Raw genomic sequence first — 26,945 nt, forward strand, 5'->3', positions numbered from 1 at the left:
GGTCTCACCATACCATCCATATTTGGGGTAATGCTACCGATCCATCGCATCAGTGTCGCCATATGTTCAAGAGAAGTCGTTCAGAAAAGTCAACCGTGTCCCATCCACTGCCATACATTATCCTTCATCCTTTCATGACCGCCAGCCTGAATCATATGTCACAGATCGTTTTCACCTCCATCAAAATCATTAGCTCTGTTCCGTGTCACTGATGTGGGATTCATTAAGGCCCTCCTTTGACGGATCGCTTCTTGTCGACATCAGCTCATTATCCAAGAAGTTGATCTAGGAACAACCCCTTCAGTACTTTGAAGCTTGCATGCCTCAATGGCAAGTTTCTCACTTCCGGCGACAGGTATACATCAATGACCTTCGACCGAAAGATTTTGCGTGGTGTTCGACGCCAAGTCCTTTATTCACACCACGTGAATTGTACTGCAGTACCTTGAGGGTCATTATCATTATCGGTGATTCCTCTCGCGCTTGTTAACGGTTTACCTCATTGACCAGTAATCAAGCGATGTCTTTCCATGTTCGACTTCAGAACATTTCTCACATGGATCGACTTGTACTTAGAGTGAAGATCGAACGAGTTTGAAGACCCCGGATCTAGTTTCATCCATCCGGGTTGCGATATATATTCAGGAAAGATAAAGACATTGGCATGTACATCATTGCAACAGATAATCATCCTACTCAAAGGATGATAATTTCATCAAAATTATCAGTCTACCATCAGACGATTGTCTGTTCTATGTACAGAAAAATGAATTTATAAAGCCGAGCATGGGAATGCCCGCCTCAGCTAGATCATGAAAGCAGTATGAAAAATAATGTATTGTATTGTATCTTATTACAGGTCTCCTCCCAACATTGGATGAACTTTGGATCCCCCTAATAAAGCATTTCACCCGATAAACAACCTCATACTTTAGGGGGCAACTGTTATAGACATTTTTGCGCCTTACAGAATTGAGCATGAAATGTCCATAATCTAAGGGATCCAAAGTCCCTAAACATGTTGTTCCTACCCCTAGAGGAACAAGGCTAACAAACCACAGCTATTCACAGAAGTTCTCCACCAGAAACTGCTCAAAAACAAGTCAATTCAGGATCAATTCAGTGGCTCCACTAGCTGTCTGCGCTGAATGTCAAAGCCAACACTGGCTACCTGTGCTGAATGTCAAAGCCAACACTAGCTACCTGCGCTGAGCGAGAGTTGACATGTGGCAAGTTCATTCCAAGAGGTGTCAAGACCCAGGAAGCTTCCAGAATCTTCCTCAATGACACTTGCCTCAGGGAATTCGACTGGTGATGAGTAAGAGGTTCCAAATCTCCAAGTGGAAGCAAGAACCTCCAAGTGGAATCAAGAACTGATAGAGGGAGAGGACACTAGTCAGATCTCAAGCTGACTCATCCTCTCTCCAAACATCTATATATGGATCTCTCCTCCATGAGATCTAGAGGCTGGAATTTTGTTATTGCAAATAATTGCTGTTGGTTTGAGATTGGAATCATTGGGTGCTTAATGCTTTGAAGGGGGTGAAGATAGGAATTCCATTTGCTGGGAAGGAGATGCTGGATTGGAGCCCTCTGGGTTGTATCTCTTCCTGAACCTTGTTATTCATCAATAAAGCTATCTTGGTTTCTCCTATATACTGATGTATCTTTGATGTATGATTGCATTAGTATGTTTAGTTTATTTCTAATCCTGAACTAGTTATGAATATGAATCCATGTCTTGTGTAGTTTTCTCTTCTTGTGATCTTGCAGAAACCTCTTGAAGCTGGACGAGCGAGAAGGCAAGTAGCTGGGAACTCTCCAAGAGAAGAGAAGCCGGATCGAGGGACAAACGGAAGACATCGGTTAGTCCATCCATCTCTCTCTTCATTCTTAATTCATAAAGGAAGAATACTAGAATAGCTGTCTCTGTTTGTTGCTAAGGCACTGTCACACCTTAGGTGGATACGATCGTCCTGCATAGGCATTTTTCCCCACAACACCAAGTACACTCTCAACTCATTGTCCAGACGAGGAGCGGTACTCCCAACAAGCTCGACTTGTGGGTATGATGCCAACTGGGTTATACTCTGCAAAGACCAAGATAGGGTGAGCTACTACTCCAACTCTATGGGTAACAGATAAGAGTGATACCCTATTTTCTAGAGTTCCCTCAACCCTAGGAGCCATCTATCTCAATTCCTCACCCTGGGAGCTCAAACAGGGTAGGAAGAGTTGGCTTAGTGTCCTCGATCATTGATGCCCCTTATCAGGAGGGGTCACGTCCATCAGTCCAAGATGCTCTCTAAAGACCAAGAACTTCCCTTTCGGCAAAGCCTTCATGAGAGTATCTAAAATCTGCTCATTCGTCGATATGGTGGAGTCAAACAACTCCTCTTTGTACCATATCACAAATGAAGTGATATCAGATCTCTATGTGCTTGGATTTGTCATGGAACACAGGATTCTCTACTAGACGGGTCCCACTCTTTTTGTCGCAATATATCACTATAGTGTCTAAGAACTACTCAAATAGCTCTCCAAAGAGCTTCCTCAACCAAACTGCTTCGCAGCGAGCCATGCTAGCGACAATAGACTCTTCCTCAATGGTACTCAATGTTGCAGACTTCTGTTTCCTACTTATCCAAGATATCATGGTAGAACCAACACTAAAACAACAACCAGGCGTACTCTTTCAGTCGATAACATTTCTTTCCAATCAATATTGATGTATCCATGAAGTCGAACATCTCCAACAGAGTATCTCATACCAAATGTAATCGTCCCTTGCAAATATCTCAAAATGTGTTTGGCAACGGTCCAATGTGCATGGAGAGGCTAATTCATGAATTGATTCAATTTGTTCACTGCATAACATATGTCCAAACAGGTGTTCACAATGAACATCAAAGCCCCAATCAACTGTCTATACTCATATGGATTCGCCGAATCAGGTCCTGCATCTTCTCCACATAACTTCTTGAAGTTCATTTCCATTGGTGTGGGTAGGGACTTGCATTCTATAATTCCAAATCTTTCCAACAACTTCACAATATATTTTACTTATGAAAGGAAGATCTCACTGGGCCTTTGCCACACCTCAAGGCCTAGAAAATAGTGCATGAGTCCAAGGTCCTTCATCTCGAATTCAGAGGATAACTCCCTCTTACACTCGATCATCAGAGGCTCACTACCTGTTAGAAATAGATCGTGAACATATAAATTCAAAATCAGAGGCATACCTTGGACTACCTTGAAGTAGAAGTTGGGATCGACATTGCTTCATGTGAATCCTAGCTTCAACAAATAATTGTCTACGTTGGCGTCCCATGCTCTTGGGGATTGCTTCAAACCATACAATGCCTTCTTCAATCTACAAATGTGTGTCTTATGATCTCCTACTTGAAATCCCTGTGGTTTCTCAACATATACTTCTTCTTGTAGCATTCCATGGAGGAATGCAATCTTTACGTCCATCTGGTGAAGGGTCTATCCTTGACTTGCGGTAAGAGCAACTATTAAACGAATGGTTGTATATTGGGCCACAGGTGCAAAAATATCATCATAATTTTCTCCCTCTTTCAGGGAGAATTGATGCAGCCTAAGCCACATATACCCATAGTATGCATATAAAATGCATGTCATATACATGTCCCAGGAATTTTAATATTCCATACTTAGTAAAACCTTCTTAAACCAAAGTTTTAACCAGCGGAAATATAACATCTGATGAAAACACTTTATCAAATTTCAATTCCTTAAGCGGAAATATTTCATCTAACTATCCCAAGTTTAGACTTTAATAAACCTTTGATGCAGAACCTTATACAACCCTTCTTAATCTTTGGTTTAACTCTTATTGCCTACGCATATTAACCATACCATGGATTTCAGACTTTGGTTAAAACTAAAACTTAACCCATAAAACATTGATTCTGCTTATTTCTATTATAACTCTTGTATAATAGAAATATTTCATAAGCCATGTTTAAAACCTTACCTTTTCCTTGATTCACATGACTTTACACATTTACCGACACTCAACCTGCGCTTCAAATCTCCACCGTTGATCTGTCTCACCCGATCCAACGACTATCGTGTCTTTTGCTCATCAACTAACCCGGACAATCTCCACCGTTGATCTGTCTCGTCAGATCTAAAAACTATCGTGCAATGTCACGCAAATTCTTGCATGACCGATATCAGGTTGAGAGCACGTGAGAAAAGTGGTTTTCTCTTTCCTTGGTGTGCTACGTGTCAATTGCTAAGGTTGATCGTGTGAATTTTCCAAATACCATTTACGACCTTTTGAGCACACGAGATACTGCTTGCCCCTTGTGAATACTACCCCGTGTCCATTAACATATGGCTTCATCTGATCTCTTCATTTCTTGACTTTATTTTGCGCGACTTAATCCTAGCCGTCTATCTCCCTCACTCTCATTCGTTGATCTGATTGATCCAACGACTCCCATTCTTTGTTGTTTAATTCTTTCTACGTCTCACCGTGTAATAGTCTTCTCGCTTCTTTGTCTGTGTGTTTGTTCTCGCCTTACAGTATTCACTTGTTCTGATCCCGATATTCACTTTGTTACTTCATTTCTTCATGCCTTTACGCTTCCTTCGTAAATCCTTAGGTTTTAGGAAACCTTATAGCTGTCCCTTCATTGTAATCATTAAGTATTTTCTCCAATACCGTTTGTGTATAAACCCATAACATTCCTGTTTGCACTTCGTCTCTCTTAGAATCTTTTCGAATTCCCTGAACTCTTATGTTATGCAAATACTCTGACTCACAATTTATCATTCGATTACTCAATCCACACTTGCACAATTTAGAATTAACTCTTTGTGTATATATAAACAAATAATTACATAATGAGTCTCTCTCTCTCTCTGGCATGATTTTCTAATCAGTGGCCTTTTCCTTTCCTGCCCATAGGCTTACAATAAAACCCTATCTAACTCTCTAAATACTAACTCTCGAACTAACTCTGACTAACTCCTAGCTAGCTAACCCTCTTCTATGCCTTTTAGGCATACATTTATAGAAAAGGTTATGTAACCCATTTCCTGGTTCAGATCCTTAATCTGCTCATCAAGTCCTAAAATCTCTCAATGATCCCTTGAGGATCTCAACAACTTAACTAAATCCTAAGGATTCTCTTTAATCCCCAAAATCATGAAACCAATTCCTAATCTAAGATTTACAATTAATTCCCAAATCTCTCAATCTCTCAAATATGCCAATTCTCTCATGTTCTCCAACATTCTAGAACATTTACAAATATGCCTCATAATACTTAATTAAATCCTATTCTCAATATCTCTCATAAACTTACTTAAAAACAATAAAATTACATTAATTTAATACTCAAGAAACCAACTTCCTTGAAAACACAAGACCCCCTATGTCTACTAAAATACAATGATATTTCTGAGCTAAATGCTCCTGCATCAAGAATCCTCGAGCCACGAACATCGCCCTATATTTTTCCACAGATTTATCCTTCGGTCTTGGCACAACATCCCATATATCATTCTTAATAATAGATTCATATTCCTTGGCCATAACATCTTTCCAAAATTGTTCTTTTATGACTTCTTTGAATGTGGAAGGTTCGGCTTGAATCATAGTGCACATGGCTGCAACATATCCCTAGTACCTGCATGGCTTCTTCCTTTCTCTAAACGATCTTCGAACGAGCATATGACTATTAGCATCCTTAAGAGTGTCACAGAGCCATAGTGGTATCTTCCTAGTAGGAGGATTACTAGGACGAGAATCTAAGTGATCCATGGGCTCCATGGGATCATCAACAATATCAGTCTCGGATTCGAGCATAGATGGGCGATCCAATATATTCATATCATCATTCTTCTTGGGAGGAGGAAGCGGATGAACGTCTCTAGCTTTTCCAAGAAAGACATCTTAATCAAAGGTAACATCCCTTCTAATTTCAACCTTCCTTTGACAAGAAATATATATTCTAAATGATTTATAATTTTCACAATACCCAAAAAATGTACATTTTCTTCCTACAGCTTCCAATTTGCTTCTTTTTCCCTTTGACACATGGAAATATATGGGACATCCAAATATGCAGAGATGACTAATGTCGGGCTTCACACCTATAAATACTTCTTCAGGAGTTTTGTTTTCCAAAGCTTGATGAGGCACCTTGATTTGAACATATATGGCAACATGTGAAGCTTCGACCCAAAGAAATTTAGGCAACTTTTGATCATGGAGCATCGCTTGAGTGGCTTCTACTATAGACTTGTTCTTCCTTTCAGCTAGACCATTTTGTTTAGGAGTATATGGAACAATTGTTTCCTTCTTGATACCTTCCTTTTTGCAAAAATCAATGAATTCATTTAACATGTATTCCCCAACATTATCAGACCTGAATATTTAGATCTTCTTCCCTTTTTGATTCTCAATTAATGCTTTGAACTCCTTAAATGTTTCAAAGGCTTCATCCTTATGCTTCAAAACATATATCCATGTCTTCCTTGAAAAGGCATAAATGAATGTGATGTAGTAAAGATATCCACTAATAGAGTGCATAGACATCAGTCCACATGTGTCAAAATGAATGAGATGGATGATGTCAATGGTCTTATTCTCACTAGAGGGGAAAGGTCCCCTTGTCATTTTTCCACTAACACATCTTGAACATACTCCGTCATGCTGAGCTTGAACTTTTGGAATCCCTGAGACCAAGTTCTCCAATTTTAGAAGAGTGTCATAATGAAGATGAGCCAACATTCGATGCCATAATTTTCTTAGATGATTTTTATTATGAACCAATGCTAGTAGTGGCCTTCCAGTGACCTTGTAGAGTCCTTCATATCTTGTTCTCAAAGTGAATGATGTTGATTTTGGGTAGCATCGGATGTTCTCTAGCCATGAAAATTGGTGGAGAGGCTAAGACACATGAGATCTACAAGACCCAGAAATCGTTTAGGGAAATTCCACCTGAATGGAGAGATATTAAAATAATTAATATTTTTAATGGGGTTCCTAAGTCTAAACTTAGGAAAATTAAAATGTTAATGTGTATTAATATAATATGGGTGAGAAAGTTCTAAATAATAAGGATCAAGCCAAATCTAATCTTAGTCATTGATTAGGAACTTAATCTCGATTTTTGATTCATAAACAGGAAGAGTATAAGAGGAGGCTTGAGTGTTGAAAATGCAACAAGATGATGGAGCTTAGTGGAAAGGAGTCGCCTTCACTAAGTGGGCCCGCAGGCTATTTTTGGCGCAAAGTCTATTTTTAGACATATGGATCATGGTCTATGAGTTGCAGGATGCTATTTGTGGATGATTGGTCATGTTGGTAAAAATAGATGGACTTCTATTTTTAGACATAAGGGCGGTTTCTATTTTTAGACTGCCAGGCTAAAAATAGAACAGTCAAATATTATTGTCTCATAATAATATTTGGACTATAAACTTTATCTTATCCTCTTGGAGCACTTCAGTTTGAGCTACATATGTGGCACATGCATCTGTCAGAAGGAAATACGCTTTTCTTGTGGGTTAGTTGAGCTATTGCACGCAGGACTTCAGGTAGAACTCAAGTGGTTGAGTTTGGTGGAGTTGATGGAGTTGTGTTCAGTTTGACTTGGTTAAACTAGTTGTATTTAGTCTAACTGCAGAATACACTAGTGATGAGTGATGTGAATTAATTGTTAAATTAATTCACTAATTATTAACTCATAAAGCAACTAAAGAATACATCAGTTAACTCAGTGCATGGACAGTTCAGTGGAGACATGTGTTAGAGGTTGAGATTGCTATCAGTTGTGACTATAGTTGTGCATGAGATCTTGCACAATCAATGGGATTGAGTAATGCCAATGATGATTGCGTGGTTCAGCCAAGTAAATATGAGTTTGCTTCAGCCATTCATCATTATTCTCATGCAGGATTGCGCAGTGGAGGCAGGCAAACAGTGGAGGAGATTTGAGGCATCAGATCTGAGCTAGTTTTGTGTGTAACAGGTGGAGATAGTACTGAGTACTTGTGAGGAGTATTGTACTATGTATTGTTACATGTTCTCAATCATTATAATATACAGATAGTGTGGGGTTTTCAGCTATATGCTTTCCCCGGGTTACATACTGGGTTAATGTGCGCATACGATTGATGTTTCATTGTTTTTAATGCTGCTAAATTGATGATCAACGTAGAGGAGGTTATGTATTATGCATGTATTCCGCAATAGTGTATAATTGGGATAATCTCTGTGAATAAGTGTCCTATTATTCAAAATTTCTACATGGTATCGGAGCAGAGTTGATCATCAGATCTATTATTGAGAAAGTGTTTACATTTTATTTCTTCAGGCAGAGTCTGTAATCTGGCCAGGTAGCCTCTGGATTCGTCCTTCTTTTGGAAGGTGAGATATCCGGTAAAAGCCCATACAGTCAATCTCTGTATGAGAAATACTTTGTTCTCAAAAATTTTAGATCAGAAGCGGTTGAGTTTTGAGATGGTGGAATTCGAATTTGCAGCAGTGTTTTCTTGGTGTCAAAGTTGAAATGTCTTTCAACGGATTGCAATTGGAGTATGCCCTTGAAGGTAGCTCAAATTATGTTGCATGGAAAGACAGGATGGAGGCAGTGTTAGATGAAAATGGGCTAAAGGAGTTCATAGAGGCTGAGGTCCCAAAGCCTACTGATGCTGCTCACGTTGAGGTTTGGCAAAAGAAGACATCAAAGTGTCGAAGGATTCTGTTGGAGGGCGTGAAGGATCACATCGTGTCCAGCCTGCATGGAAAGGCTTCTCCATATTTAATGTGGAAAGTGTTGACAGATCTATTCCAAAGCAAGAGCGACCAAAGGAAGTTGGCGCTCAAGAATAAACTCAGAAACATTAAGTGTGAGAATGGAGACGGTATGCCCAGGTATCTCACGAAGTTCACCCAATGCCGGGATGAGCTGGGAAGTGTGGGGGTGACTGTCGATGATGAGGACTTGGTGAGCTTGGCTCTCCTTGGTCTTCCGAAGAGTTGGCATTCCTATCAGGACTCTGTCAATGGTCGAGAGAAATTGCCAGGATGGGAGAGACTTTGGTCAGATCTTGTGCAAGAGGAGATTAGGCGGAATACCAGGGATGGATCTTCATCAAAGGCATCTGATGAAGAAAATTGTGCTTTGGCTGCAAAGCAAAGAAGGGGAAGGAGAAGTGTTCTCTTTCCGAATCCAGCACTCGCTCATTCCGATGGGTGAGGATCGGCAGGGGCTCGACTGCTAAGGAGAGGGTATTTCCGGTCAGATTAGACCTTGAGAATCTTACCCGCAGCTTCGCTCCTTTCCCCTGGAGGGTCAAGCAAGAAATTCCTCTCCCTTACGGTCGAGCCCTCTCCTTAACAGTCGAGCGTTCGTTACCTCACCCTGCCGGGGGCATCCTCTCCTGTTAGTCGAGCCATGCTGTAGCATCCTCTCCCTCTCCCTCTCGATGGCTGCGATGGCGGTGATGGCGGCGATGGCAGCCCTTATGGTCGAGTGATAAATTGATGGCGGCCCTCCTATCGCTTAAGCTATGAGATGATAAGATAAGCCCTATCCCCTACTGATATTCGGGTGGGGTGTTCCAGCCCTACCCCCTAAGCTACGTGTTGGGGTGATATGCCCTATCTCTACCCTCTTATCTTATTCTGATCGGCTTGTTTACTCTTTTCTTCTTCCGGGCTCATCATTCACTTCCAATAATGGGAAGAAGGTTGACAAGTCGAAGGTGAGATGCTTTTGTTGTCATGAGTTGGGCCATTATGCTAATAATTGCCCAAAGAAGAAATCCAAGAAGGGATTCGGGGAAGGATCTGAAGGTGAGGCACTTGCTTCACAGTTTGAGTTGGATTTCACACTCTTCGCATGCATGGTTTCATCCATGGTGGGAAGTGGTTGGTTTCTTGATAGTGGAGCTTCTTTCCACATGACCGGTGACAAGAGTTTGTTTAGTACTTTGGAGGAGAAAGATCTCTAGATACTCATAGCGATGGGTAATGATGAGAAGTATAATGTCTTAGGTGTAGGCACGATTATTTTTCAGAGGGAGCATGGAGCTCGCCTTACCTTGACCAATGTCAAGTATGTACCAGGACTAAAGAGAAACTTGGTGTCGATCGCGATGCTGGAAGACAGAGGCTATGATGTAGTCTTCAGTAAGGGAAAGGTTTTCCTTAGACACATCATCACTAGACAGGTGAAGCAGATTGGTTCACGGGTCAAGAACCTGTATGCTCTTGAGGTTCAAGATGCATGCAAAGCATTGAGCAATGAGGCAACTGATGGAGACTTGGTGGTTGAGAGGGAGCATATATTACCTCTCAACATGCAGAGCCAGAAGAAGTCCCATATGATTGTGGAGGAGCCACAATTGGTGCAGCAACTTCAGGAGGTTGTGGAGCAGCCAAAATAGGGGAAGCTGAGAGGAGATCAAGTATAGACATCTACTCATGCAGAGACCTCCAATAGGGGGAAACTTTGAGCTAGGTGGGCTGAGGGATCACATGTATCCATACCTCCAGGTAGGAGGTGGGGCGATATAGAGTGATCGTCCCAAGGAGGAGGGGCAGGATCCTTGAGGTACCCAACCTCTTGGATGAGACCTTGCTACAAGAGCCCCTATGTGGAGTAGAAAGAACTGAATGATTGGGTAGAGACAGATGCGGATGGAGTGGCAGAGAGAGTGATAGTGTAGGGAATCCCAGGACAGCGCATAGCTAGCAGGCTGCAACAATGCGAGAGGCACAAGTGTTTTGCACAGTGCTAGGTGGCACAGAGAAGTGTGCAATGGTGCGAGATGCATGGAGATGTTGCAGTAGCACAGATGTCAGAGAGGGAGCACTTGTCAGCAGCAGGTAGAGCTTCAGCATCAGAGTATGTTCCTAGCCCAATAGAGTGGTCAGTTGGGAGTGTTTTTTTTGTTCCAAGTGTTGTTGGAGCAAGTGGACCGGGCAAATGTGTTGCATGCAGAACATTCCAGAGTTGCAGGATAGGGGTTGCAGATAATCCATATCTTGTTGAGAGGGAGTGTTGAAAATGCAACAAGATGATGGAGCTTAGTGGAAAGGAGTCGCCTTCACTAAGTGGGCCCACAGGCTATTTTTGGCGCAAAGTCTGTTTTTAGATTACGTCTATTTTTAGACATATGGATCATGGTATATGAGTTGCAGGATGCTATTTGTGGATGATTAGTCATGTTGGTAAAAATAGATGGACTTCTATTTTTAGACATATGGGCGCTTTCTACTTTTAGACTGCTAGGCTAAAAATAGAACAGTCAAATATTATTGTCTCATAATAATATTTGGACTATAAACTTTATCTTATCCTATTGGAGCACTTCAGTTTGAGCTACAGATGTGGCACATGCAGCTGTCAGAAGGAAATACGCTTTTCTTGTGGGTCAGTTGAGCTATTGCATGCAGGACTTCAGTTAGAACTCAAGTGGTTGAGTTTGGTGGAGTTAATGGAGTTGTGTTCAGTTTGACTTGGTTAAACTAGTCGTATTTAGTCTAACTGCAGAACACACTAGTGATGAGTGATGTGAATTAATTTTTAAATTAATTCACTAATTATTAACTCATAAAGCAACTAAAGAATACATCAGTTAATTCAGTGCATGGACAGTTCAGTGGAGACAGGTGTTAGAGGTTGAGATTGCTATCAGTTGTGACTACAGTTGTGCATGAGATCTTGCACAATCAATGGGATTGAGTAATGCCAATGAGGATTGCGTGGTTCAGCCAAGGAAATACGATTTTGCTTCAGCCATTCATCATTATTCTCATGCAGGATTGCACAATGGAGGCAGGCAAACAATGGAGGAGATTTGAGGCATCAGATCTGAGCTAGTTTGTGTGTAACATGTGGAGATAGTACTGAGTACTTGTGAGGAGTATTGTACTATGTATTGTTACATGTTATCAATCATTATAATATACAGATAGTGTGGGGTTTTCAGCTGTATGCTTTCCCCGGGTTACATACTGTGTTAATGTGCGCATGCGATTGATGTTTCATTGTTTTTAATGATGCTAAATTGATGATCAACATAGAGGAGGTTAAGTATTATGCATGTATTCCACAATAGTGTATAATCGGGATAATATATGTGAATAAGTGTCCTATTATTCAGAATTTGTACATTGAGGGTCAGTTGGAGATACACCAAGTTGATCAAGAATTTGATTTTTTGGGGCAAGGTTTGCTGAGAAATTGAGTTAGTGATATGTTGCACTGAGCGACAGTTCGACAGGAGGGCGAGAATACATATCAGAGAGGCAGAGAAAGTGTCAGAGAGACAACGTAGATCCTAGGAAGGCTACTGTAGAGGTAGCCACGACTGACGCAGAGGCTGAGAAGGCTAGTGCAGAAGAGGCAGAGGGCCAAGAGGCTGACCCAGAGGTAGCAGAGGCTAGCAAAGTTGACATTGGGCTGAAGAGGTAGCGCTAAGGAATTTTTGTGGGGAAAACTGGGAGTTGAGAGGCAAACGCAAAGCAGAAGAGGGTGATGCAATCCCTAGAGGGTGATGTAGTTCCAGGGAGAAGCCTGAGCAACTTTTGATGTCCAGCTAAGGAACTGTCTAAGTTGTTGTGGGTGTTATCACCAAAACAAGAGTTTACTTTTTCTTTTTCATGGTTTTAGATGAGTGTCAAGTCATCTCATGCTTTAGTGGGTAGGTGTTAGGTTAGGATGTCTCAAAGGTTTAGTTTTTATTTTATGTCCAAATAAAGTCTAACATCCCTTTCCTATGTTTCATGAGTCCCACAGCCCTGTTAGAAACTCATAGCTCAAGGCAAATTTGAAAATTTTGAAATTAGTCCTGAAACTATGATTTTGTAGCATAGATAGTGTAAATTTGTTATTTTGCACTACAAAAACACTGCTCTTTTCGTAGCATGCTACAAAAGTACGGATTCGTAAAACAGTCTTGTCAAACATCAATCCGGTAAAAATCCATTAGAATTTTCATGATTAGGTTTCAGTTACAAGTCAGTCCACGAGCATGCCACCACTCCAAACTCATCATTTTGAATTTAGGGGTCATTTTGAATGATAATTTCAAAATTCAAAGAAGCTGGCTAGTCTCATCGTCTTAGTTTGCATGCAAACCCTTGAAACAGAGTTGTTTTCGACAATAAACTTTGGGAATCATTCACCAAGGTTTTCCTCATCCATCATTCAGGCGAGGTTGATCATCATCGGAAAGCAAGGCTGATCAATTGAGTTTCAAAAGAAGTCATTTTTGTTACAGGAACTCAGAAGAAAAGATGACAGAGGAGAAGAAACGCCACAAGTCTGACCATTGTGTGAGAACCAAGCCAGAAAACACTGAGGTCCTAAGTAGAGACAAAGCAGTTGTAAAGGCTTTCAAGAAAGTAGGATGTTGGAAGTTTTGTAAGAAATTGCAGGGAGGGCATACCGAGGTAACCAAGGAGTTTGCACTTCATTTTACTGGTTTAAGGACAAAGGTCAGAATGCTTGATTTGCAAGTTTCTCCAGAGGTTATAGCATTGGTGACCGAAATTCCTAGGGGGCAAGAGGCCTGGTTCAAGAACTTTAGATTCAACATGGAACCATGTAAGGTGTTCCTGAAGTCACAATTTTCAGAAACCGACCTGACCAAGGTAGTTCCCAAAGACTACATCAAGGACAACTATACCAATTTACTCTTTAACATTCAACGTTATTTCACCTGTGAAGGCAGATATAAAAAAGTTTATTCATATCATTTTAAACTCCTTTTGCATTTTACTGGTATGATCTATCTAGATTTGCCTTACTTCTTATTTCGAAGTATAGCTAAGATGGTAGATAAAGTTCAGCTAAAGTCCCAAGGGTGTGAGAATTCCCTGTTTCATCATGGCCTGATTAAATTGATAATTTTACATGAACTCAAAAGGGTAAAAAAATATTGGTCTTCATTTTTGTTTGTATGTGACTTTGGAATAGAAAAACAAGGTGAAGGTACTAGCTCTGGGGTCAAAGAAACTTCATCAGCAGAAGCTAGCAAGTCTGCAATGACCAGGGCAAAAAGGTATGCTAAATTAAAGCCAAGGAAGCAGGTGAAAGAACAAGAAAGAAAAACCTCAGTAGTTAAAAGTCCAGCAGTCATTCTTGAAACTCCTAAATCTGCCAAGGGAAAGATATCTGAGCTTAAAGGAGAAACACCAAAATAGTCATCCAACAAACTAGTTCAAAGGAGACTTACTAGGAGCCAGATTGCAAAGGAAAAGGGGAAAAAAATGATTTCAGGAGAAGGTTCAAGCTTGAAGGGTGACTTAAGTGATATCTTAAGGGCCATTGACATTACAGAATCCCCTTTGGTGCAGGCAGATGTGACAGAAGTTGATCAAAGGAAGTCGAAGAAAGTGAAATCCTCCAAAAAACTGGAATTTAAGGATGAGGTTGTAGCTTTTGTTTTCAAACCCAGAAAACCCTTAACCCGACAATCCAAGAAGATGCAGGAGTCCAATGTTGAATTGGAGAGAACAGAAGAAGCCTTTGTTGTTCAAGAAGAGTTAGAATTACCATATTCAAGACTTGAAGGAGACAAAAACACGGTTCCTGCTACTCAAACGCAAAAGGCCAGTTATGAAGTCATGGAAAGAAGGTTAGAAGCTACCAACAATGAGATTGCTAAGCTAAGGGCGAGAGAAAGAGAACATGCTACTGAAAAGAAAAACTTCAAAAGGATGAAGGCTCTCTAGGAGGCTGAAAGAGTGCCCAAATCAGAAATAGTTAGCAGTGAACAACAATACTTTACCTGGACTGTTCCTGCAATCAAAGAAGCCAAATTTTTGAGAAAAATTAATACTTAGCTCAGAGCTACAAACAAGGGCTTGAAGAGGAAAATTGAAGATCTGGAAATACAACTAACCACTCTGGAAAAGGGTCTACAACAATGATGAAACAAGGTGTTGAAGAAAGGCAGTGAAGGTATTAAAACAGTTTTTGGCACATAAAGGAATTTTGGCATATAAAGGAAGAGCAGCTACAAAGAAGAACATCTATGAAGGGATGTGGTTTTGATTTTTGGTTAATACATCAGTCTTCTCAAAATTTTGGAAAAAGCTCCCAAACCACTGATTTTTGAAGGTTGTGTTGAAAAAGAACACACACAGCAGTTTCGTAGCACGCTACGAAACTGCTGAAGATGATCATTTGGCTCTTATAGATGCATTGTGGAGGGAATGTTGGATCAGTTCCAAATTTTGAAGCTTCTAATGGATATGGGCTCATGTGTGAACTCTCAGATGGCAGGGGTGCAGGTAGCAAAGCTTCAAGGAGTACTCCATAGGTAAAATGAAGGTTGTGCTACGAAAACAGAGTATTTTCGTAAGCACAGTCATGTTTTCATCCACATGCTCAAGTTCCCTTTTGAACAGGTGGAAAATGATGTTTCAACAAATTATTAATGCATGACACCTATACACCAGCAGAAAACTATTTGAAGATAAACACAAAGGGTTAAGGGCCTAAAAAAGAGGAACTCTGTCTCCTAATTTTTAGGGCAGTTAAGGCATAATATAACAGGTTTTGCAATAGCATCATGGTCATCATCAAACTCGAGGAGAGGGTTGGAAGCTGATTAAAGAATGTATTAAAGACTCAGATAAGGGTGTTGAAGGCTTGTTTTAGGAGTTTACTCCTATTTGTATTGGGACTCTTAAAAGACAGCTAGTTTACGATAGATTTTTTGGCGTAAATCACATGGCATTTCATTTGTCAACGCATTTCGAACCAACCAGTGTGGTTCATCGTCAGGACAAGTTGAATGAACAGATCTCGCTTTGCGTATTAAATAGATAAAGAAAAACATCCAACGAGTAAATCTCATGACAGGATGATGGAGGAGTCTCTGCATCTTTTCACAAATGCAAGATTTGACTTCAACTTTGAAACTTGCAAGCATGCCCGTTCAAAATTATGAACCTTGGTTGTAGTGGCTTTTCCGTGCAGGGATTCAATTGTTGAATTGAGGCTTCTGTGATCCATATCAAGTTTACGATAGATTTTTCGGTGTAAATCACATGGAATTTAATTTGTCGATGTGTTTTGAACCAACCAGTGTGGTTCATCGTCAGGACAAGTTGAGTGAACAGATCTCGCTTTTGTGTATTAAATAGATAAAGCAGAACATCCAACGGGTAAATCTCATGACAGGGATGATGGAGGAGTCTCTGCATCTTTTCAGAAACGCAAGATCTGACTTCAACTTTGAAACCTGCAAGCGTGCCTGTTCAAAATGATGAACCTTGGTTGTAGTGGCTTTTCCGTGTAGGGATTCAATTGTTGAATTGAGGGTTCTGTGATCCATATCAAGTTTACAATAGATTTTTCAGCGTAAATCACATGGCATTTCATTTGTCGATGTGTTTCGAACCAACCAGTGTGGTTCATCGTCAAGACAAGTTGAATGAACAGATCTCGCTTTTCGTATTAAATAGATAAATCAGAACATCCAACGGGTAAATCTCATGACAGGGATGACAGAGGAGTCTCTGCATCTTTTCAAAAACGCAAGATCTGACTTCAACTTTGAAACCTGCAAGTGTGCCCGTTCAAAATGATGAACCTTGGTTGCAGTGGCTTTTCTGTGCAGGGATTCAATTGTTAAATTGAGGCTTCTGTGATCCATATCAAGTTTACGATAGATTTTTCGGCGTAAATCACATGGCATTTCATTTGTCGACGCGTTTCGAACCAACCAGTGTGGTTCATCATCAGGTCAAGTTGAATGAACAGATCTCGCTTTGCGTATTAAATAGATAAAGCAGAACATCAAACGGGTAAATATCATGACAGGGATGATGGAGGAGTCTCTACATATTTTCAGAAACACAGGTTTCAAAGTTGAAGTTAGATCTTGCGTTTCTGAAAAGATGCAGAGACTCCTCTGTCATCCCTGTCATGAGATTTACCCGTTGGATGTTCTACTTTATCTGTTTAATACGCAAAGCGAGATCTATTCATTCAAATTGTCCTGACGATGAACCACACTGGTTGGTTCGAAACGCGTCGAAAAATGAAATGCCATGTGATTTACGCCGAAAAATCTATCGTAAACTTGATATGGATCATAGAAGCCTCAATTCAACAAAGACAGCTAGTTTTCAAGTTGTAATTAAATAGTTTGTTTTTGAATAGATAGGTGTCTAAGTTAGGAATTCAAATTCCTCCAAAGGTGGATGATAGTATCCAATGATGTAAAGTTCTATATTAAGCTTGAAAATCGAATTCCTCAGGGTTGGAAATTTCATTAGTAAAGGAAAGATTGTGTTATTGTAAGAAACTGTGTTTTTCATACTTAATACAGAGATCAGTTTGACTACTCAAGATTCACAAAGAGTTTATGTGTTTGATGTTCTTATGGCTCTGTTAAATTACTTATTTGCAGTGGTATGAGGTTGTGATACTTAGAATTCATTGGAAAATGCTCTAACTTCCTTCACATGCTTGTAAACTGTGTTGTTTCACCGTGTTACTATTTTATTCATAAACCTAAACTCTAAAGTGTCTTGCTTTCCATGTTTTGCTGATCATGTTGTTTTGTTGAAGACTATTTTGACTCCATAGCCCAATAGATATTTGCTAATCATAGTTTCAACCAGCCAAACAGTTGTACTTTTGTTCATTTTGTTCCTAGAGTTAGTCATCTAATCATTAATAAAAAACCCTAAACCTAGTGAGAGAGCCCTCTCAGGTTGAGGAGGCTAAGCCTCAAGCAAAAGATTGGTTTGAAAGAGTTACTTAGAGTCTGCTTGATCAGCAGCCTATCAAGGTCAGATCTTGTGATAACAGTGGGATCAATCATTCGATTGTTGATCAGCCAGAATATCTGTCTCTGAGGAGAGGTACTTCTGCCAAGGAAATTCTCTGAAGAGTGAGCCATTTTTGGCACCCTAGTTGAATTTAGAAAATTGCATAATAATAAAACCCTCATATCTGTTGCACCGGTTTTCCTGCATTGGGTTTTTCCGGGGATGATTGTCTAAAAATAATGATGTCCCTTTTGTTGTCTCAGTTTATTTCATTTGTTGATCTATATAATTGTGAAGGTTGTTATTGTGTTTATTTCGATGTTTATATGTTTAAATAACTTGTTAATGCAAAGAAGAAGTAGGAGATAATAAACCAGAAATAGCAGTAGGGATTTCCGATGTGTTAAATTTAGAAATTTCCACATGGTATCAGAGCATTGTAGATCATAAGAGGACTGAAGGCACCATCATAAATCTAAAATTTGCAGCAGTAGCAAATGTCCTGAGAGACAGCGTTGTTTTAGAGTAGAAGAATCTAGAGAAGAAGTGACACAGAGCCTGCGTCAGCATTTCAAACCAGGAGGAGGGTCAGCGCAGAGGTATAGAGGGGCAGATCATACCTACACAGTGCTCGGTCACCTTTCTCATCTAGGAAGGATCGATGTTGTGGCCAAGAGGAGTAGATTCAGCCTTTGCCGGGATTGAGCAGAGCTTGAAAGGCTTAGTTTATTCAGTTGCCGAGGCTTGAGGAGCTATGGGAAAATTGTGAATTGAGGAGCTGGTGGGATTTTTTTTTTTTTTTTTTTCTTTCGATACATAACAGTGTCTAAAGAGATCGAACCAAGGTAGAGGGAGTCACTACCTCGATGGATTTCTAGCCAAGGAATCCAGATCTGAGTTGCAGTTGCAAGGAGGATTGGAGAGGAGTAGTTCAACAACTAGCCAGAGGATTTCCAAGAGCGAAATCAAGACTTAGAGGGAGATTTCCAGGAGGGAAGTTGAGACTCAGAGGGAGTCTAGAAGAGGAGTTGAAATGGTAGTCAATGGATTGAGGGATCAGGACAGATTGGATGAAGCTTCCAATTTTGTCATCAGTAAGGCCAGGATCCTGGCAATCCTGGACATCCATCGCATCAAGGAATTTTCCTTGAAAACTGTAACTATCCCAATTGACCCAGCTACTAATGAGAATTATGAGGGGGCCGAGGTGAATGGAAAATGCTTGATCCTAGATGGGGTCAGAGATCATGTCATACCACATATTGTTGAGAAGAACACAACAAGGGAGATGTGGGAGGTGTTGGCCACCTTATACTAGGGCTCTTGCATACAAAGGATGATGCTATTGGAGAATCGGTTGTAGTCATATCAGATGTAGAAGGGAGAGTAGATAGATCCATTCCTTCTCAGGTTGTAGGAGTTTTATGACCAACTTACTTCCGTGGGGTCTACACTGGATCTAGATTTTATGGTCAGGACTGCCCTGAATGCAGTCTCCGAGGAGTGGGAGACATTTGTCCAAAGTATTTTGGGTAGGGATACTCTTCCTAGTTGGGAGGAGATGTGGGTAGCTCTTCGCTAGGAAGAGATCAGGAGAATGACCAAGGCGGGGAGTAGTGGAAAGGGAGGTTGAATCAAGAAAGAGGAGGAGGGTGCGGCTTTAGCATCTACGGGACAACAAGGGAACAGGAAGAAAAGGACATCTCCAAAGTTAAGTGCTTCCATTGTGTTGAAAAGTGTGCAACAAGAAATGCTTGTTGAGAATGCAACAAGATGATGGAGCTTAGTGAAAAGAGTCGCCTTCACTAAGTGGGCCCGCAGGCTATTTTTGGCGCAAGTCTATTTTTAGACTATGTCTATTTTTAGACATATGGATCATGTCTATGGATTGCAGGTTGCTGTTTATGGATGATTGATCAAGTTGGGAAAAATAGATGGACTTCTATTTTTGATGAAAGTGTGAGTGATCACAGTGTGAGTGATCAAGTCTATTTTTAGACTGGCTGTCAAAAATAGAAAAGTCAAATATTATTATCTCACAATAATATTTGGACTATAAACTTAATCTTATTCTCTTGGAGCACTTCAGAATGAGCTACGGATGTGGTACATGCAGATCCCACAAGGAAATACGTGGTTACCTATGGGATGACTAATATTTGCATGCAGGACTTCAGTTAGAACTCAAGTGAGTTGAGTTTAGTGGACTGGAGGTGCAGTTGATGGAGTTGTGTTCAGTTTAGCTTTGTTAAACTGGTTGTATTTAGTCTAACTGATCAATAGACTAGAGATGAGTTGGGTGAATTAGTTATTAATTAATTCACAAGTTATTAACTCATAATACAACTAATGAATACATCAGTTAACTCAGTTGCATGTCAGTGCATGTTCAGTTCAACAGGGACAAGTGGTAGAGAATCAGATTGCTATCAGTTGTGACTATAGTTGTGCATCAGATCTTGCACAATCAAAGGATTGAGTATGCCAATGAGTTTTCTCACGTATTTGGCCCACATTTTAGCCTTTGCTCACGTCCACAAAGAGTGAGTGACTATTTTGCAGGTGAAAAACGAGTTTGGGAAGCCATTCTCATCAGTTCTTGAGCAGGTATTGAGCAGTGGAGGCAGGCAAGCAGTGGAATAGATTTGGAGATCAGATCTTAGCTGTATTGTGTGTAACAGGTGGAGCTGGTACTGGATTGCTTGTGATAAGCATTGTACTTTGTAATTTTACATGATTCAATCAATATAATATACAGATAGTTGGGGTTTTTTAGCGAGATTCTTTCCCCGGGATACATACTGTGTTAATGAGTTTGATTGATGCTTCTATGTGCGCCTGTGAATGTTTCTGCTTCTGTAAATTGATGATCAACGTAGAGGAGATTATGTATTATACATGTTCCGCTTATAATTGTATGATTAGGATAATCTCTGTGAATATGTGTTAAATTATTCAAAATTTCTACACATTGTGAGGAGCTAGGACATTATGCATCCCAGTGTCCCAGGAATAAAAACAAGGGAGAGGCTTCTAATTCAAATGAAGCTCCAGCTAAGGCGGAGAAAGAGATCGAGATTGATGAAGATTGTTCCATGAGTGCTCATGCACCTCTAGAGAAGAGGTGGGGAGACATCGAGTTGTAGTCAGAAGGACTACATACTAGGGGAATGATCCTTGAGGTGCCCAAACTCTTGGATCACATCCAACGATGAGAGTCCTTAAAGACAGTAACATGATGACAAGTGTCGGGTGGAGCAAAGTGTAGTGGAGCAGCAAGGTAATGCTTGGGTGCAGAAATCTGAGGCAGCGCAGTGGAGGTTGCAGTAGTGCGAGAGGCACAGAGGTATATGAAACAACGCACTCGTAGCAGAGGGAGCACAGGATAACAGCAGAGGCAGCATCAGCATCATGAGGCTTCTAGACTGTTGGGAATAGGTCCCTTGGGGGTTAATTTTGGGGTTACAAACCCAAGTTTTGGGGTAGAAGGTCCAAATTTTGTATAAAGAATGTAAAGTCTCCGCATTTTGTGGTCACGGAGCATGAATATACCTAAAGTCAAAAAGGGTTTTCTACCCTTAGTTTAGATAGGTTGTGTCGGTTTTGGAGATCCACCCTTGGTTTGCGGACCATGGGATTGTATAAAAAGGAGAGTCTTAGAAAGTCTAAGGGAGTTCAGTAGCCATGAGTCATTGATGTAATAGGTTGGCAAGAGCTAAGAGCGAGAGTCTTAGCAGAGAAAGAGGCTCTACAGCTGAGTGCGCAGAGGCCTAGGGTAGAAGTCTGCAGCTGAGTGTGCAGACCTCTGTAGCTGTGTGCATAGGGCGGTTAGAGTCTGTATTGAAAATCTGAATCATCAATAAAGAGAAGTGTTCTTAACTTACTGAGTACTTCTCATATGTTTAGTGTTACGTTACTGTTGTTATGAATGATGCGATTATGCTATGTTGAATGTTAAGTTTCAAATATAATGTTAAGTTGATGCACGAAAATATATGTTTCCATCTATTGCATGAACACAAGTAATAATATATGTTTATGCGAGGAAAATCTTACTTGTATGATAAAGTTGGCTAATACCTAAGACAATTTGGGGACTAAGTCGGTAACCTAGTTACAGAGGCACGTAAGTGCTTTAATCATCATCTAAGGTTGCGCAAAGGGAAATCGGGTACCTTTGTGGAGTTTTTGAAAGACAGAAAAGGAAGTACATCGATAAGCCCTAAGGGCTTATCGATCTACGTGAAGACAGGAGTGAGGATATAAAATCGACATCACGACTATCTTAGGGTGTGGAAACTTGGTTCCTACATCCCCCCATATTGCTTCAGGTGAGACTTCAGTCCGTGTTCCGCGGATTGATGCCGAAAGGGCCAATATTGTAGGGATTTGCTTGGCTGCTTAACGTTGAACCTGGGTTAGGGCCCATCAAGCCAAAAAATGGTTCTGTTGCCGGGACAGGGATTTGCATAACAAGATGTGTGATGTCATATCATTGGAATCCAACTAAGAAAGAGATCGAAAATTGGTTGGATAGAAAGATCCATGAATGCGCGGCGCAAAAAAACAAGAATCCGTGATTGAAAAAAGAACTGTGGTTGGACAGATACTTGTACACAGAAATACACAAAATATTCTTCTGTTCCTTCCCGGTTGAGTTATACGAGTGCATCGTGAAGTTGGCAGACGGCCAAGGAAGGTGGAGGATTGAAAATTTGATTCTTTGGAAACTGTAGTTAGTAAGGAGGTTGGAAGCTTCTAAAGATAACATCACGCATGCTGTCGACCATTGGCTCAACCGCATCATAGAAGGATTTGTGATAGATTTCGTGGTTGATACCTCTGTTAGTTACAGCAAAGCTGAGCACCGCTTCTTTAAAGGACCGCGAGGTATTTAAAGTCACTAAATACTTGGATTAAGATGCTCTTGTTTGAACAGCGGGTCATGCGGCTACCTTGATGTTCGGAGCTACGCGAAGCGGAAAGTCTTTAAGGGATGGAGGAAGAAAAGGTCCTGAGTATAGCCCACTAATCAAGCCTCATTTGAGTGACGACGAAGGAGTAGCGTAATCCTCTCCACTGAACGTTGTTCAGCTAATAAGACAAGGGTTCCTGTGAATAGCTACACCACCTCCATCCTCACCCCCACCTCTCACCCTATTGCCCACACCACCCCCACTTCCACCATTGTTCAACATGGCGAACTCCGTAAAGCTACCTGTATTCAAGAGCGTAGGAAATGATGATCTGGACTAGTTTTGGTTTGTCACGAAGGTTGTATGGGAAGCTCAGGGTATCACGGATGACCAGATGAAGATAGTCACACTAGTTAGTGCATTGCAGGATCACGCACTAACGTGGTACATTAAGTACAGTACTGATAACCCAATGTCTGTGTTGGCAGATATCCAAGCTGCGCTGAATAGAGAATTCAGTAGACCTAAGTCTCAAGCACAGTCGATTGTGGGATTCAAGGAGATCATGATGAAGCCAGGGGAGATGCCCTAGGATTTGGATCAAAGATTGAAGTGTACGATCCGTGAAGCCAACATGAACCTAACTGATGGGCAGCACTGCGAATGGTTCGTGGCCTCGCTCCTGCCCCACCTAAGGGTTGCGCTATCACAACAGAAGATTGGGACCCAGGCAAAAGCTCTGGAAATCGTGATGAGGCTGCATGAGACACCAATGCAGGATGATAATCTGGGGGTTCAACAGATTCATGCGCAGTTGCAAAACCTTTGTCTCGAAATGAAAATTCTGAAGAAGGACAGAATAGCTCGGCCAAAGGCGCGTGAAGAAGTTTGGTGCCTAAAATGCAAAGGTTAGGGGCATGACAAGGATCATTGCCTAGTCTTCGAGAAATATATTACAGCAGGGGGACCAATGCCTCTTCAGTCGAAGGCTGCAGCAGGGCCAAGTACAGGGCCCATGCTGTGGTGCACTGTATGCCAGGTGGTTAGGAAACATGCGACCGACAATTGCCATTTGTTGCAGAAATTCGTACAAACACCACAACAGCTCTTTTGCAATTTCTATCAATTAGTAGGTCATGATGAGCACAATTTTCGTAGTTACGAATTAATGATGGATAGGACACCTGCATACAAGGTGCAGTCAGAAACGCGGCCTCTAGACCAAGGCGTTGGGGGAATGCGAGGTGAGTATCAAGGGCGTGGCCGAGGCCGAGGTGGAGGGCCTGGTAGATGCTGAGGACAACTGATATGTTACAATTGTGGAGGCCCAGGACACTACGTAAGGGACTACCTGAATCCGATGTGATTGTCATGCCACCACTGTACTCAGTTTGACCATGCAACTGAGGATTGCCCAATATTGTTGGCTAAGATTCGTGAAATGGGGGTGCAGCCTCCACAACCGACTCAGAACCTCGAGATGATGAGCGCTGAGCCTCGCGAGGAAGACCCTAAGATAAACATTATTCTGTGAATCAGAACTACAACTGGGGAGGATAAAGGCAAGCAGCCTACAGAAGGTGAATGGGTCCGCAAAGCACCAGAAAAAGAGATTGTGTTTGATTTGGGGCACGCAAAAGAAACATTTATGGAAGAAAAGAAAATATTCGTTGAGGCCTCTACCTCAGGAAGTCAGGAGAAACTAGTTGAAGAAATGGACCCATCCATGATTACCACATTCTTGGAGACCTGCATGAAACTGATATGTGATAGTAACTCTGTGAAGGGCTTACAGGAACTGATCAATCGGTGCACTGGTAAAGATGGGGATACTGGTGAACCGTGCATAGTTAGGAAGCTTAGAAAGCACAAGGTAAGGACTGGGTGTGAGATGAGACTCACCGCGCAGATAGGGGAATACAGAATGGACCAAGTTATCCTAGATCTGGGGTTCGACACGAATGTTTTGCCAAAACATACTTGGGAAAGAATGGGGAGACCTACACTCTAGTGATCTCTGATCTAATTAAGGATGGCGAATCAACAAAAAATTATCCCGATGGGGAGGCTGCAAGGGGTTACAATTGACATCGAGGGCGCGAGCACACTGGTGGATTTTGAAGTAATAGAGATTGTGGATGATAGAAATCCCTACCCTGCACTCCTTGGAATCAGTTGGGCCACTGACATGAATAGGGTAAACAACCTGAAGAAGCGAAATATGATATTTGAAAAGAAGTCGCTCCGCGTGGTGGTCTCCCTGGATCCTGTGGAAGGACCGCGCCATACAAAACCAGTCCAAGATTATGAAAGTGATGACGATCTGGACCAGATTTACAAGATAACAGTGCGAGACCAGGATTGGGTAAATCTAACAGCAGACGGACGTATTGCATGGGACTAAAAAATCTCCTGCACGTCAGATTTGGATGAAGAATTAGAGCACTGGAAGAACTGGTTGCATGAAGTATGTATGCTGTGTTGTAATATGATGACCAAGTCATTGCGCTGCGTGTCATCCGAAGTTAGGGATCTACCTCACTATGATGGGATAATTGATGTTGATCGCTTTTTGGATGCATTTGAGAGAGAAGTGCCGGAGAAACATCGCTTCCAGGCCTTGGACTGGGTACTGCGCGCTACGCCCGCAAGATGGTGGGGTACGCACAAGGATAATTTTGGTGATTGGCGCGACTATAGGAGGATGATGAGAATACGTTTTGGGCAGCCAAAAGTGTGGATGATATATAAGTATGATGGAAGGGATGATCCACGTGATCACCTGGCCAAATGGACTAAGGCTTATGGAGCGGAGCCCCAACTTGAATGGGTGCATCTGTTTTGTCATACCCTGGATGTCATACCAATGAATTGGTACTTGGAAACAGAGCTCTGCCATGGCACTAAAGAATGGGACATCTTGCGCTAGGGATTTATAATGACGTTCAAATTTGAGGATGGGTTTGACTGTATTGACGTGACGCTACAAGAGGTTAAAGCAATGATCTTTAGGATATCGCAAGATCCTTTGGACCTAGTCCAACCTGATTGGACTACCCAACTGAGTCACGCGCTTGAATGTTATAATGTGACCACTCGAGAAGAAGATGAGGATCCCAGAAAGATTAATATTCTAGAAACTGAAGGTCACCACGAGGTTGAAGGTCTGCAGATAGAGGATCCAAACATAACCACGCCGCTGAAAACTAGGCAGGTCAACATTGGCACAGAGGCAAAACCAAAATTTGCAAAGATTGGGGACTATTGGGATGATGCGACAGTAGACAAGGTTGTTGAGCTCCTCCGCGAATATCAAGATTTGTTCCCCACGAAGTTTTCTGATTTATAAGAGATAATAAAAGACTTGGGTGTCATGAAGATCACCCTGAAACCAGACGTGAAACCTGTAAAACAAATACCTTACCACCTTAATCCTAAGTATAAGGAAAGGGTCCGTGCTGAGTTAGATAAGATGCTTACAGTAGGAATTATTGAACCAGTGGAAGAGTCTGATTGGGTAAGCCCGATAATGGTTCAGGAAAAGAAACAGAAAGAAAAAATAAGGATATGTGTGGATGTCTAGAAGCTGAATGACGCTTGCATGCATGATCCTTTCCCAACCTCATTCACTGACGAGGTCCTAGATATTGTAGGCGGCCAAGAAGCATACTCTTTTCCTGATGGGTTCGTTGGGTACCATCAGATCAAAATCACGCCCGAGGATAGAAGCAAGATGACCTTCATGATCGAATGGGGATGCTTTTAGTACACCTAATGCCTTTTGGGCTGAAGAATGCGCCAGCAATATTTTCACGTGTAGTCATTGCAGCATTCAAAGACTTCATTCATAAGTTTCTGGAGGTATACTTTGACAATTGGACAATGTTTGGATTGGTCAAGCGCCATGTGGCAAGTCTGCGGTTGATGTTAGATACATGTCGGAGATACCAGATCACACTCAATCTAAAAAAGTGTCTGTTTTGTGTCCCTTTTGGGATCCTATTGGGTCATGCGGTATGTAGACAAGGATTGATGGTAGACCCTACAAAGATCGTGGTGATAATCAACTTAGGGGCACCAAGGAATGTGAAATAGTTGCACGCAACTCTAGGGCATACCAGATACTATAGGAAGTCCATCAAGAGCTATGCCCAGATCACCGCACACATGGAGAAGTTGTTGAAAAAGGATGCTATGTTCTATTGGAATGATGAATGCCAGAAGAGCTTGGATGTGCTGAA

This window comes from Pinus tabuliformis, chromosome 5_1 (genome assembly GCF_031772625.1).
Source record: "Pinus tabuliformis cultivar Carrire ecotype Pingquan chromosome 5_1, CPIR1, whole genome shotgun sequence".
Classification (NCBI taxonomy): domain Eukaryota; kingdom Viridiplantae; phylum Streptophyta; class Pinopsida; order Pinales; family Pinaceae; genus Pinus; species Pinus tabuliformis.